The 12,613-nt window shown below is 47.8% G+C and overlaps 1 protein-coding gene across 4 annotated transcripts in view; it reads left to right on the forward strand.

Moving 5' to 3' along the window:
• Positions 1-12,613, forward strand: part of DHRSX (dehydrogenase/reductase X-linked) — a 149,024-nt gene that overhangs the window by 90,194 nt on the left and 46,217 nt on the right. The gene's annotated exons all lie outside the window — the stretch shown is intronic.

The raw sequence follows: 12,613 nt of genomic DNA on the forward strand, positions 1-12,613 counted from the left end.
GCGAAAGTATTGGAGTTTCAGCTTTAGCATCAGTCCTTCCAATGAATATTCAGGACTGATTTCCTTTAGGATTGACTAGTTGGATCTCCTTGCACTCCAAGGGACTCTCAAGAGTCTTCTCCAACACCACAGTTCAGAAGCATCCATTCTTCAGTGCTCAGCTTTCTTTATAGTCCAACTCTCACATCCATACCTGACTACTGGAAAAACCGTACCTTTGACTGCACAGATAAGTGATGACAATTCACATTTAGCACCGAGACCTTTCTAGATGCCTTTCTAGAGTGGGTTGCGATTTCCTCCTCTACAGGGTCTTCCCAACCCAGGGACGAACCTATGTCTCCTGCATTGCAGGTAGATTTTTACCATCTGAGCCACCAGGGAAGACTTTTATAAAAGAAGGACTTATTGCAAATTAATTTCTAGAAACTAAGACTTTTATTTTCCTAAATGAGAGAGCACTTCTTTTCTTTTTCAGATTTTTTTTTTTTTTGATGTGGTTAAAGAATATTTTTTTGATCTGGACCACTTTTAAAGTTGTTATTGAATTTGTTTCAATATTGCTTCTGTTTTGTGTCTTGATTTTTTTCTTTTTGGCCAGGAGGCAGGTGGGATCTCAACTCCCTGCCCAGGGATTGAACCTCCTACTCCCTGCATTGGCAGGTCCAGTCCTAACCGCTGAACCGCCAGGGAGGTCTCAAGAGAACATTTTTTTTCCAGGGTACTGTGTGATGTTGGTTGCATCTGAGGAGAAGTAATGAATAAGGCGACCTCTTTTTTTTTTTTTTTTTTGGTTTGTTTTGTTGGTCTGGAGTAAGATGGTAGCTCCATCTTCGAGGTGTTTTGCTAGATGAATGCTTGAAATGGAAATTCAAAACAAAGGGTGGTCAGTGCCTCATGGAGCAAGAAATGCACAAATCGGAGAGATCCTGGTGGGGTTTTCTGCCAGCAGAAGGAATCCGCCCGAGGGGGGAACAAGATGGCAGAGGAGTAGCTGCCCGTGGACTACACGTCTCTCCACGGACGCATCAGGGATATGCCTTCAGACACACAAGTGCTTGCAGAACCCCAGCTCAGAGCTGACAGCAGTCAGTCCCTGACGCCCGCAGAGGAATCTAGAGATGCACGCAAGACTCCATAGGACGGAGGAACGGCGGAGCGGGGGGACAAGAGTGTTGGTGGGACTGGACCTGCCCTCGGCAGCTGGGGGAACTGAAGCAGGGGTCCCACTTCCCACCCCATCAGGACGATCACCTGTGTCAGAGCAGACGGGATCTGCCCGTTTGCTTGGCCAACTTTGTCGACATCAGTGGTGTGTCTCTTCTGTCCTGCTGTCTTTCTTTATGCCTTTTTTTTTTTTTTTTTTTTTAATATTTACTTATTTGGCTGGGCTGGTTCTTCACTGCAGCACGTGCGATCTAGTTCCCGGGCCAGGGATGGAACCCAGGCCCCCTGCACTAGGAGTGTGGAGTCTTAGCCACTGGACCCCCAGGAGGTCTTCATAGCTGTTACGCTGATGCTGGTGTGACCCTAGGTACTCAAGTCCCTCGGCAAAGAGGCCAGTTTACCCCCTCCAGCCACCGTGGGGGTGCACACCTCCCCTGGATCTTGTGGACTTCCGAGGGACCACCGTTCGTGGCTAATGAGTACATGCCGGAAGGTCTCTGGGCTCGAGGTCTTAGCCCTCCTGGAGTCTAAAGTTGAAGTCCTTCTGGAGTTTCTAGGCCAGTCATGGAGTTCTTTGAATACCCTGATATAAATATACATATATTTGCTATTTCAATTAATGTCCTGAAATATACATATTTTTTGCTTTTTAATTCCGTTCAGTCATGTCTGACTCTTTGAGACCCCATGGAATGCAGGACGCCAGTCGTCTTTGTCCATCACCAACTGCTGGAGCTTGCTCAAACTCATGTCCATCGAGTCAGTGATGCCATCCAACCATCTCAGCTCTGTTTTCGCTTTTCAAATACTCATAAGTCTGGAAGTTCGCTGGAGGTCCAGGGGTTAAGACTCCTTGCTCCCAGTGCCAACTGCATGGGTTTGATCCCCACTGGTTGGAGAACTAAACTCCCATACACTTCAAGGCAAAAAAAAAAATTCATTACTCTAACAAAATATCTCTATCTTTTAGTTTTTGAAGTGTTGGTGGTGGTGGTTATCGTTCGAGTCAACAAAGTCGTGTCTAAATCGTGTCTGGCTCTTTGAGTCGCCATGGACTGTAGCCCTACCAGGCTCCTCTATCCGTGGGATTCTGCAGGCTGGGAGGCTGGAGTGGGTTGCCATTTCCTCCTCCCTCTTCCCGACCCAGGGATCGAACCCAGGGAACCCCAGGGTCTCCTGACTTCCAGGCAGATCCTTTACCATCTGAGCCACCTGGAAAGCCCTGAGTGTTTGTGGCTTGGTCGTAAGAAAGGATTCGGTCTCACTGATGCTCTGTCTTCCTGGTGTCTTAGTCTCCGAGGAGAAGGAAGCAGGGCTTCCGTGAGTAAGCACGCTTGGACGACAGGACTGTGTTCCGTGTGGCCCAGCACAGGAGGCCTCGTTTACTGAACAATGTATGTGTCGCTGTATGTCCAGACTTGTCTGTCATCTGTGGGCATGTCTCTGTGATGTTATGCAGAACGAAACTATCTCTTAAAAAAAAAACAAAACAAAAACCCCAAAACAGTGAGGGCAAAGAAAGAATTGTGGAAGGCAACTGTCTGCCTAAAAAAAAAAAAAAAAATCCACTGTTTGAATATTGTAATTATCCTCCAATTAAAATAATTAATTAAAGGGCTTCCCTAGTGGCTCAGCTGGTAAAGAATCCACCTGCAATGCGGGAGACCTGGGTTTGATCCCTGGGTTTGGAAAATGTCCCTGGAGAAGGGAAAGGCTACCCACTTCAGTATTCTGGCTTGGAGAATTCCATGGACTGTGGGGTCGCAAAGAGCCGGAGACTTTTCTTTTTTTTTTTTTAAAGTCCATTTAAAAGCAGAACCGCAGACATCCAGAGAAGATGAAAGCACATTTTTCCATCTTGATGCTGCTTGTTCTTTGGGGAGGTTTAACAGCCTTGATGAACAGGTTCTGCCAAATCCGTAATGTGTTCTTTACGACCGCGGGAGGGAAATGGTGCAGAAAATCACTGTGGCATTCCCAGTAAGATGATAGTCATTACCGAGAGAATGCTGAGACCTCAGTCGTGATTGCAGCTTCGGGCTCTGCTCATGGAGGCGGCGGGGAGGCGTCCGATGAGGACTGGGGCGCTGGGGGGCCGGGGTTTGGAGCAGGAGAAAGTGGGGGCGTTCCCTTCTTTCCCTCCACAGGGCACATACTGGCTGAAGAGACAAGAACTGTGCTCACTTCCTTCAAGGAATGGTCTTGTTGCTTTTCAGTCGCTCAGTCGTGTCCGACTCTTTGCGACCCCATGGACTGCAGCACGCCAGGCCTCCGTGTCCATCACCAACTCCCGGAGTTTACTCAAACCCATGTCCATCGAGTCGGTGATGCCATCCAACCATCTCATCCTCTGTCATCCCCTTCTCCTCTCGCCTTCAATCTTTCCCAGCATCAGGATCTTCTCCAGTGAGTCAGTTCTTGGCATCAGGTGGCCAAAGTATTGGAGTTTCAGCTTCAGCATCAGTCCTTCCAATGAATATTCAGGACTGATTTCCTTTAGGACGGACATGTTGGATCTCCTTGCAGTCCAAGGGATTCTCAAGAGTCTTATCCAACACCACAGTTCAAAAGCATCCATTCTTCGGCACTCAGCTTTCTTTATGGTCCAGCTCTCACATCTATACGTGACTACTGGAAAAACCATAGCCTTGACTAGATGGACCTTAGTTATCAAAGTGGTGTGTCTGCTTTTCAATATGCTGTCTAGGTTAGTCATAGCTTTCCTTCCAAGGAGCAAGTGTCTCTTAGTATCACGGCTTTGGTCACCATCTGCAGTGATTTTGGAGCCCAGGAAAAGTCTTGAGATACTGCCAGAAGAGAAAATTGCAGGCTAACATCTTTGATGAGTATTGTTGTTATTTTTCAGCCACTCAGTCGTGTCCGACTCTTTGCGACCCCATGGACTGCAGCATGCTAGGCCTCCCTGTCCTTCACCAACTCCCAGAGCTTACTCAAACTCAGGTCCATCGAGTCAGTGATGCCATCCAACCATATCATCCTCTGTCGTCCCCTTCTCCTGCCTTCTGTCTTTCCCAGCATCGGGGTCTTTTCCCATCACACCTATATTTTTGATGAGTATAGATGCAAAGATTCTCAACCAGATACCAGCACACTGAATCCAAGATCACATCAAAAAGATGGTGGACCAGTGCTGCGCTGGATTCATGCCAGAGTCACAGAGATGCTTCAACACACGCAAACCAGACTGTCGATTAAAGAAAGCGCAGTCACCCCTGAAAGCAGAGAGGTGTTTTATTGGGTGGCATGTTGAGGACTCTGAGCCCGGGAACAGCATCTCCGTAGCTCTGAGAAATCTGCTCCAAGGAGGCGGGAGGGGGCATCAGGCTTTATACAAGTTTGCAACAAAGGGAGCAGGCGGTCTGAAGAGCAAAGATCAGATATCAGGGAAGGAATTGAGCATTCTACGCAGGGGAGGATGCAAGCCTCTGGGGTCACTGAATTCACTCCTTTCCTATGCACCTCGGTTGTCTGGGGTCAAACTCATTTTGTTGTTCACCTTAAGGAGAGATAGATGTCTGATTCTTGTGTCCTCGCGGACCTCAGCACTCACTGTCCGGGGAGGGAACACCTTCTGGATCACAGCTTCGGGAGCCCTCCTTCACGTCTGGAGGCCAGACCTCGCCGCCGATGTCTTTGACATCTCTTGTTTATTGATACGGCCAGAGACATTTTCATTTGACAAAATCCACGGAGGAAAAGAGGAGAATCACAGGACCATCTCAAAAAAAAAAATAGTAATTTATTTTTTACTAGTTTATTTGATAAAACAAAAACAAGGTGAATGAACAGACAGAAAACACTGGCACCCTCCTCCGCAATCGCCGTCACCAAAATGTGACTGGATGAAAAGAATTCTTCTGTATTAAAAAGAATCCAAACCCAGGGGGTTCTTGTTTGCAGGAAAAACACAATAATGATACATCTCCCTCTCCTGTCTCCTGTCTCCTGTCTTCTTTCTTCCCTGTCTCCCTTCCTTGCCTTTTTTTTTTTTTTTGAAAACAAATATTCTTTACAATAGAATGGACAGACTTCCCTGGCAGTCCAGTTGTTAAGAATCTGTGCTTCCACTCCAGGCGCACGGGTTTGATCCCTGGTCAGATAACTAAACTTCTGCAAGCCACGTGGCGTGGCCAAAATATAAAGTTATATTAAAAAAAAAATGAATGGAACAACAGCATTGCAAATCAACTATACCCCAATAAAATTTTTTTAAAAATAAAAAAAGAACAGTGAGTAACACACGCCTTGGGTGTCTCCTGTCTGTTACTGGAGGGACGAGTGTAGCCGGAGACAAAACGAACCACAAACCTCCCTGTTCTTGTGCGTTACTCACTCGGGCGTGTCCGACTCTCTGCGACCCCATGGACTGCAGCCCACCAGGCTCCCCTGTCCATGGGATTCTCCAGGCAAGAGTACCAGAGTGGGTTGCCATTTCCTTCTCCAGTTCCTGTTCTTGGATAATGTAGAAACATGAAAACCTTTTATTGAATCGATCCCAACTCCAGCCACCCGAGAACTTTCTAAAAGTGAAGCTGTGGTGGACCATAGACACTGTTTATGAGGCCATGGAGTTCTACAACTTTGCCTGATGCCCTAAGCATTTTTATAAATACTGAGCTATTTAGAGGGCTTCATTCCAGTCTTTTCCCAGGTCGGTTATCACAGCATGTTGAGTAGAGTTTCCTGTGCTATACAGTAAGTCCTTGTTGGTTATCTAGTATATTTAATTTAGAGGACGATATATATTGTTCACGGGATTCTTGAGTGAAGGCGAGAGGAGAAGGGGACGACAGAGGATAAGATGGTTGGATGGCATCACCGACTTGATGGACATGAATTTGAGCAAGCTCCAGGAGCTGGTGATGGACAGGGAGGCCTGGCGTCCTGCAGTCCATGGGGTCGCAAAGAGTTGGAGTGAACTGAGTGATTAAACAACAATATTAGTGTGCATCCCAAATTCCTAGTGTATCCCATCTCCACTTTCTCCTTTGGTAACCATAAGTTTGTCTTCTATATCTGTGAGTCTCTTTCTGTTTTGAAAATAAGTTCATTTGTATATTTCAAAAAAACCAGATGCCACATATGAGTGATATCATATGGTATTTGTCTTTCTCTGTGTGTCTTACTATGATCATCTCTGGGTCCATCCATGTTGCTGCAACTGGTATTATTTCATTCTTTTTTATGGCTGTGTAATATTCCACCGCTGGCTTCCCAGGTGGCTCAGTGATAAAGAGTCTGCCTGCAAGAGATGCAGGTTGGATCCCTGGGTTGAGAAGATCCCCTGGAGTATGTAATGGGAACCCACTCCAGTGTTCTGGCCTGGACAATCCCATGAATAGAATAGCCTGGCGGGCTACAGTTCATAGGGTCAGAGGTGGCACCGCACTCCAGCGTTCTTGCCTGGAGAACCCCATGGACGGAGGAGCCTGGTTGGAAGGCTGCAGTCCCTGGGGTCGCTGAGCGGCTTCACTTCCACTTTTCACTTTCACGCATTGGAGAAGGACATGGCAACCTGCTCCAGTGTTCTTGCCTGGAGAGTCCCAGGGACGGGGGAGCCTGGTGGGCTGCCATCTATGGGGTCGCACAGAGTCGGACACGACTGAAGCGACTCAGCAGCAGCGAGTAAAGAAGAGCAGTACCCCGTTTTATTTACGTACCACATCTTCTTTGTGCATTCATCTGACGATGGGTTGTTTCACATCTCGGCTATCGTAAACAGTGCTACCATGGACTCTGGGATGCACGTTTCCTTTTGCGTTTTCTCTGGATAAACACCCAGGAGTGGGATTACAGGGTCATCCGGGTCCCTCCATTTTTAGCTTCTTACGGAAGCTCCATGCTGTTCTCCGTAGTGGGTGCGCCCATGTGTATCCCACCCGCAGCGTAGGCGGCTTCCCTTCTCTCCACCCTCTTCCTGCTTTTTGAGCGTAGCCGCTCTGACAGGTGCGAGGTGATACGTCAAGGCAGTTAAATTTGCATTTCCCCCGTGATTCCGCATGCAAGCTCACCAGGGTTGACGGTGGGGCCGTGCTGACTTCATTTGGGTGTTGTCATCCAGACACAGTGGGGGGAACACATTAAACCCACGCTAATTAGGGGCTCTGATCATCTGCGCTGGGCGGAAGCTTCTTTTGGCCCTGCCCTGTCGATGGAAGAAGTAAATAAGATCCCCAGGAGAACCATTTACCTCCCGGGAGTAGGAATTGCTTTTGAAGCTCTTTAAACATCACTGTTTCCAAGCATGACTCTGATTGCCTCCTAAGCGGCTGTCTTCTGAGTCAGTCCAATGTCACTCTTTTCTCTTTAGTTGTGAAGTGCTTTGGGGACATCTGTTAGGTGCCTTGGGGTCAGTTAGCGTCAGTCGAGAATGTTCTCGTTTTAATTTCATCTTCCAAACACACTTGGGGGTCAGAAACATTTGAATGGTCTGTAATCTGAAAGTTGCACAGATGTTAGCAGCTTTTACCAACGTTTTTTTTTTACCTGTGCTGTTGGCTTTTTGGGTGATGGTGGTTGTTTAATTGGTGAGTCGTGTTTGAGTCTCTGTGACCCCATGGACTGTAGCCCACCAGGCTCCTCTGTCCATGGGATTCTCCAGGCAAGGATACTGGTGTGAGTTGCCATTCTCTCCTCCAGGGGATCGTCCCCACCCAGCGATCGAACCCACATCTCCTGCATTGGCAGGCGGATTCGTTACCCCCGAGCCACGTGCAAAGCCCATAGTGGAATACTATATGTGTGCTCAGTCACTCAGTCGTGCCCGACTCTCTGCGACCCCAGTGAACTGTAGCCGTCCAGGCTCCTCTGTCCATGGGATTCTCCGGGCAAGGATACTGGAGTGGGTTGCCATTTTGGTGGTGGTGGTGGTTTTATGCTTGAGGCTCTAGGGCTTGAGCTTTACTGTAACGCCTTCCTGAGATGGCTCTGCGGGGCGGTGAGGAAGTGGGAGCCTTACAGGAATGAACTTTCCTGGAGGTCGACGCGTGTGTCCTGACCATATCGCTCTGCAGCGAGCAGTCTGTGTGATTCTGAGGACCCGGTCTTTGCTTGATAGGGATAAGCTTGAGGCTCAGGTGGGCACAGAGGGACGTTGTAAGAGAGGTTTTCCCAGGCGGCTCAGTGGTAAAGAACCTGCCTGCCAATGCAGGAGACTCAGTAGACGCACGTTCGATCCCTGGGTCGGGAAGATCCCCTGGAGGAGGACATGGAAACCCACTCCAGTATTCTTCCCTGGAGAATCCATCCCATAGAGGAGTCTGGGGGGCTACAGTCCATGGGGTCACCAAGAGTCGGACATGACTGAGCAACGAACACATTGACTTCCACTTTTCACTGTTCTTTTTATCCCAGTGGAAACGTTTTAATTTGCCTTTTCATTCAAGGTTTTCTTTTTTCCTCTGTAGTTATTAATGTGAGCTCTCTCTTCCCATTCTGGTGTTTTTTTTTTTTTCATTGTCTTTCCCTCCCCCCATTTTAAAAGTCTTTATTGAATTTGTTACAATACTCCTTCTGTTTTATGTTTTCATTTCTTCGGTTGCAAGGCATATGGGATCTTGGCTCCCCAAGCAGGGGTCGAAGCTGCACCTTTTGCTTTGGAAGGTGAAGTCTTAACAACTGAACAGCAGTGAGATCCTCTGATGCGATTTCTTGGCAGCTTTTTGTATCAGAAACATGCACACGTCATAAGGAGAATCAGTTCAGGCTCCCCTCCACCCCCTGTGTTCTAAGTCAGTCAGTTTGGAGGTGGGGTTGTCTGGTTTTTGAAAGTAGGAAAGGATTTGATAAAATACCGTCTGATGCCCTCCCCTGTTTTTTCTGTGTCTTTCCTTCATGAATTTTTTTTCCTATTTATCCCATATTCGTTGGCCTGATTAGCCCTAATTTGCTTGATTAGATCGTAACAGACAGTCCTTTTCCCGATTAAAGTACTCATTTCCTTGAGATGTTCCTATTTTACTTGTAAATCGAGCCTATTATTCATTTGGTTAGAAGTACACACCTATCATTTTAAAATCTTCTTCCTATCATAGACTCATCCCTGTGTGCTAATTTGTATTCCCAACCTTGTCAGATGTATTATCCACAGTCTTCTCTGGGTCCTTGTTTTTTTTTTTTTTAATCTGTCGATTCCTCAGATGCTCAAAGATATACATGGTGTTCTCCCAGAACCGTTTCGGTTCTGCCCACCTCTTCCTGCGTTTCTAATGGGTTTTGACAAAGAGCCTGTGATGTTGCATTGTTGGAAACCTTCTGATGAAGAAATGGCAGCAGAGGATTTCGCTGCTTAACTATAACCATCATGGCTTCAACATTTTTTATTGATCTTTGTTGGGCTATAGCTGCTTCACAACATTCTGTGGGCTTCTGCTGTGCAGCAAGGTGTCAGCCGTATGTATACACAGAGCGTCCCTTTTTGGCTTCCCTCCCCATTTAGGTCTTTACAGAGCATTGAGTAGACTTCCCTGAGGTATACAGTCGTGCTTGTTACTTATCTATTTCACACAGAGTATCAATAGTGCGTATGTTTCAATCCAAATCTTGCGAATTCTTCCCACCTTCTCTCCCTACCTTGGTGTCCACACACATGTTCTCTACGTCTGTATCACGCCTTCGCGTTGCCTGAACACTGGACCCACAGGTAACGATCCGCATTGTCCCATTGGTATCCCATTGATATTTAGCCCTGAAGCACCTCCTTGTTGTCTCGATAGGGCCAGCTCTCCGGTGTTTCCTTGTTACCCTGACACTTTTCAGCCTTTTAACTTTTAATCCCTGCCTTTAAAAACTCCATCATGAGCTTACAGAAGAATCTTCCTGTATCCTGCCTTCAACGTGGTCTCCCATTGGGAGGCTACCATCTTGGTTTTGTATCATGACCGGCCCCTTGCCATTCAGTCTCACTCTTTCCTGCATCAGGATCAGACCCTTGGCTTAACTCTTAACTCTTTCAAACTTCACCCCCTACCTGTTATCTGAGTTTCTGGCTTTTTTTGCTACCCAGACAACTGGTATACCTTCTGTGTTCCAGCCGCCTGCATGACAGATGTTCTATTTCTTGTCCCCTAGGGGACGGAGGGCTGCAGTCCATGAGGTCACTAAGAGTCAGACACGACTGAGTGACTTCACTTTGACTTTTCACTTTCATGCATTGGAGAAGGAAATGGCAACCTGCTCCCGTATTCTTGCCTGGAGAATCCCAGAGACAGAGGAGCCTGGTAGGATGCCATCTATGGGGTCGCACAGATTTGGACACAACTGAAGTGACTTAGCAGCAGCAGCAGCATCAGGGGGTGCCCTGAATATTCTCAGAGCATGGCAGCCTTTATTTCTCTATAATCATGTAGCTAGAAATGAAAGGTTAGGTTAATGGCACCCGAGGTCAAGTGAAAAATGTCAGCTACAGGGCTTCCCTGGTAGTCCAGTGCTTAAGACTCTGAGTGTCCAATGCAAGGGGCTTGGGTTCAGTCCCTGATGGGGGAGCTAGATGCCCCACGCCCACAACTTAAAGATCCTGTGTGCTGCAAGTAAGACCCACAGTAACCAAATACATAATTGGAGAAGGAAATGGCAACCCACTCCAGTCTCCTTGCCTGGAGAATCCCATGGACAGAGGAGCCTGGTAGGCTACAGTCCGTGGGGTCGCAAAGAGTCGGACACAACTGAGCGACTTCACTTTCAACCAAATAAACAAAAGGCAAAAATATTGTTAAACTGTCACCTGTTGTTTCCTCCTCCCCGCCAAGAGCCCTGCTGTGTCAGCTACTCCAGCGCCTCTCACTGTGTCCATCGTTGCGGGTATGCAACCCCTAGCTGCATGTTAGGTGAACCCCTAACACCCGTGAGTGCCTTGCCCTCTCAGTGGTCAGTCCTGCTGCCTCTGCTGGATGGAGGCAGGGGTCACACTGTGTAACCTGTCTTCTGTACTGCTCTTCTCAAAGACGGAGCTCTTCAAGCATTCTGGTCTGCGGGGAGCAGTCTGCCCTCCCCAGCAGCAGGACTTGATTTAGGGGCTCCTCTTCCTCACTGGAAAAGACCCCGATGCTGGGAAAGATTGCAGGCGGGAGGAGAAGGGGATGACAGAGGATGAGATGGTTGGATGGCATCACCTACGCGATGGACATGAGTACGAGCAAGCTCCGGCAGACAGTGGAGGACAGGCAGGCCTGGCGTGCTGCAGTCCATGGGGTCGCAGAGAGTCGGACACGACTGAGCGACTGAACGACAGATCCCCCGTGCAGGATCCCCCACTCCTTCCAGTGACGCTGTTGTAGAGGTGAGAGACGGGGGCAGCTCCTGAGTGGATGTGGAAACTGGTGCTGATGATGAGACTGGGCGTAAGGAATTTCCGGGCAGTCCAGTGGTTAGGACTTAGCACTTTCACTGCCAGGGCCCTCATTCCATTCCTGGTTGAGGAACTAAGATCTTGCAAGCTGTGCGGCACGGCTATAAAAAATGAAAAGATTCAAACCAGCGGGTAGAAAGAAAGCAGGATGCAGTGACCCGCTCACAAGGCAGTGCTCTCAACACGAAGCATCAGTCCCCGTGTTGCTTGTCAATTATGGTCCTTTTGGGGCTTCCCACGAGGCGCTAGTGGTAAAGAACCTGCCTGCCCATGCAGCACACTCAGGAGACTCGAGTTTGATCCCCGAGTCAGGAAGATCCCCTGGGGTAGGGCATGGCACGCCACTCCAGTACTCTTGCCCGGAGAATCCCATGGACGGAGGAGCCTGGCGGGCCGCAGTCCATGGGGTTGCAGAGAGTTGGACAGGACTGGAAGCTGAGTGTGTGGGTCCACACATCCTTTTTTTCTTTTTTTTTTTTTTTTACCATCGGTTGTAGTTATTAGCAATCGTGTGGGTTTTCCTCTTTTTTTTTTTTTTTTAAACATTCTTGGGAGTGTTTCAGGGGGAAGTTAGAACAGCGTGTTGGGAATTCCTGTGCAGATGGCACCGACTTCTAGAGCAGAAATTCCCAACTCCCTGCGGCAAAGCTCCGTCTTCCCCAATCTGCCACAGCCTGCTGCCATGGAGAACAGAATCAAAAGAGCAAAAAAAAAAACCCAAAAAATGCATTTAAGAAACATGCAAGGGACTTCTGCTTTACAAGGCAAGGGGTAGGGGTTTCATCCCTGGTTGGGGAGGTAAGATCCCACGTGCCTCTTGGCCAAAAAGCCAAAGCATAAACCAGAAACGGTATTGTAACAAGGTCATAAAGACTTTAAAAGATGGCCCACATTTTTAAAAAATGTTAAAAAAGGAAACATGCAAAAGGTAAGTGCCTAATATTGCCTTTTTTTTTTTTTAAACCCCTGGGCTCAGCCGACATACAGCAATTATTGATTTTTATTTATGTTTTTTAAATTTCTAAATGCATACAGTAAAGAGTCTGCCTGAAATGCAGGAGATGGGTCCTGCTCTTTGCG

This window comes from Bubalus kerabau, chromosome X (genome assembly GCF_029407905.1).
Source record: "Bubalus kerabau isolate K-KA32 ecotype Philippines breed swamp buffalo chromosome X, PCC_UOA_SB_1v2, whole genome shotgun sequence".
Classification (NCBI taxonomy): domain Eukaryota; kingdom Metazoa; phylum Chordata; class Mammalia; order Artiodactyla; family Bovidae; genus Bubalus; species Bubalus kerabau.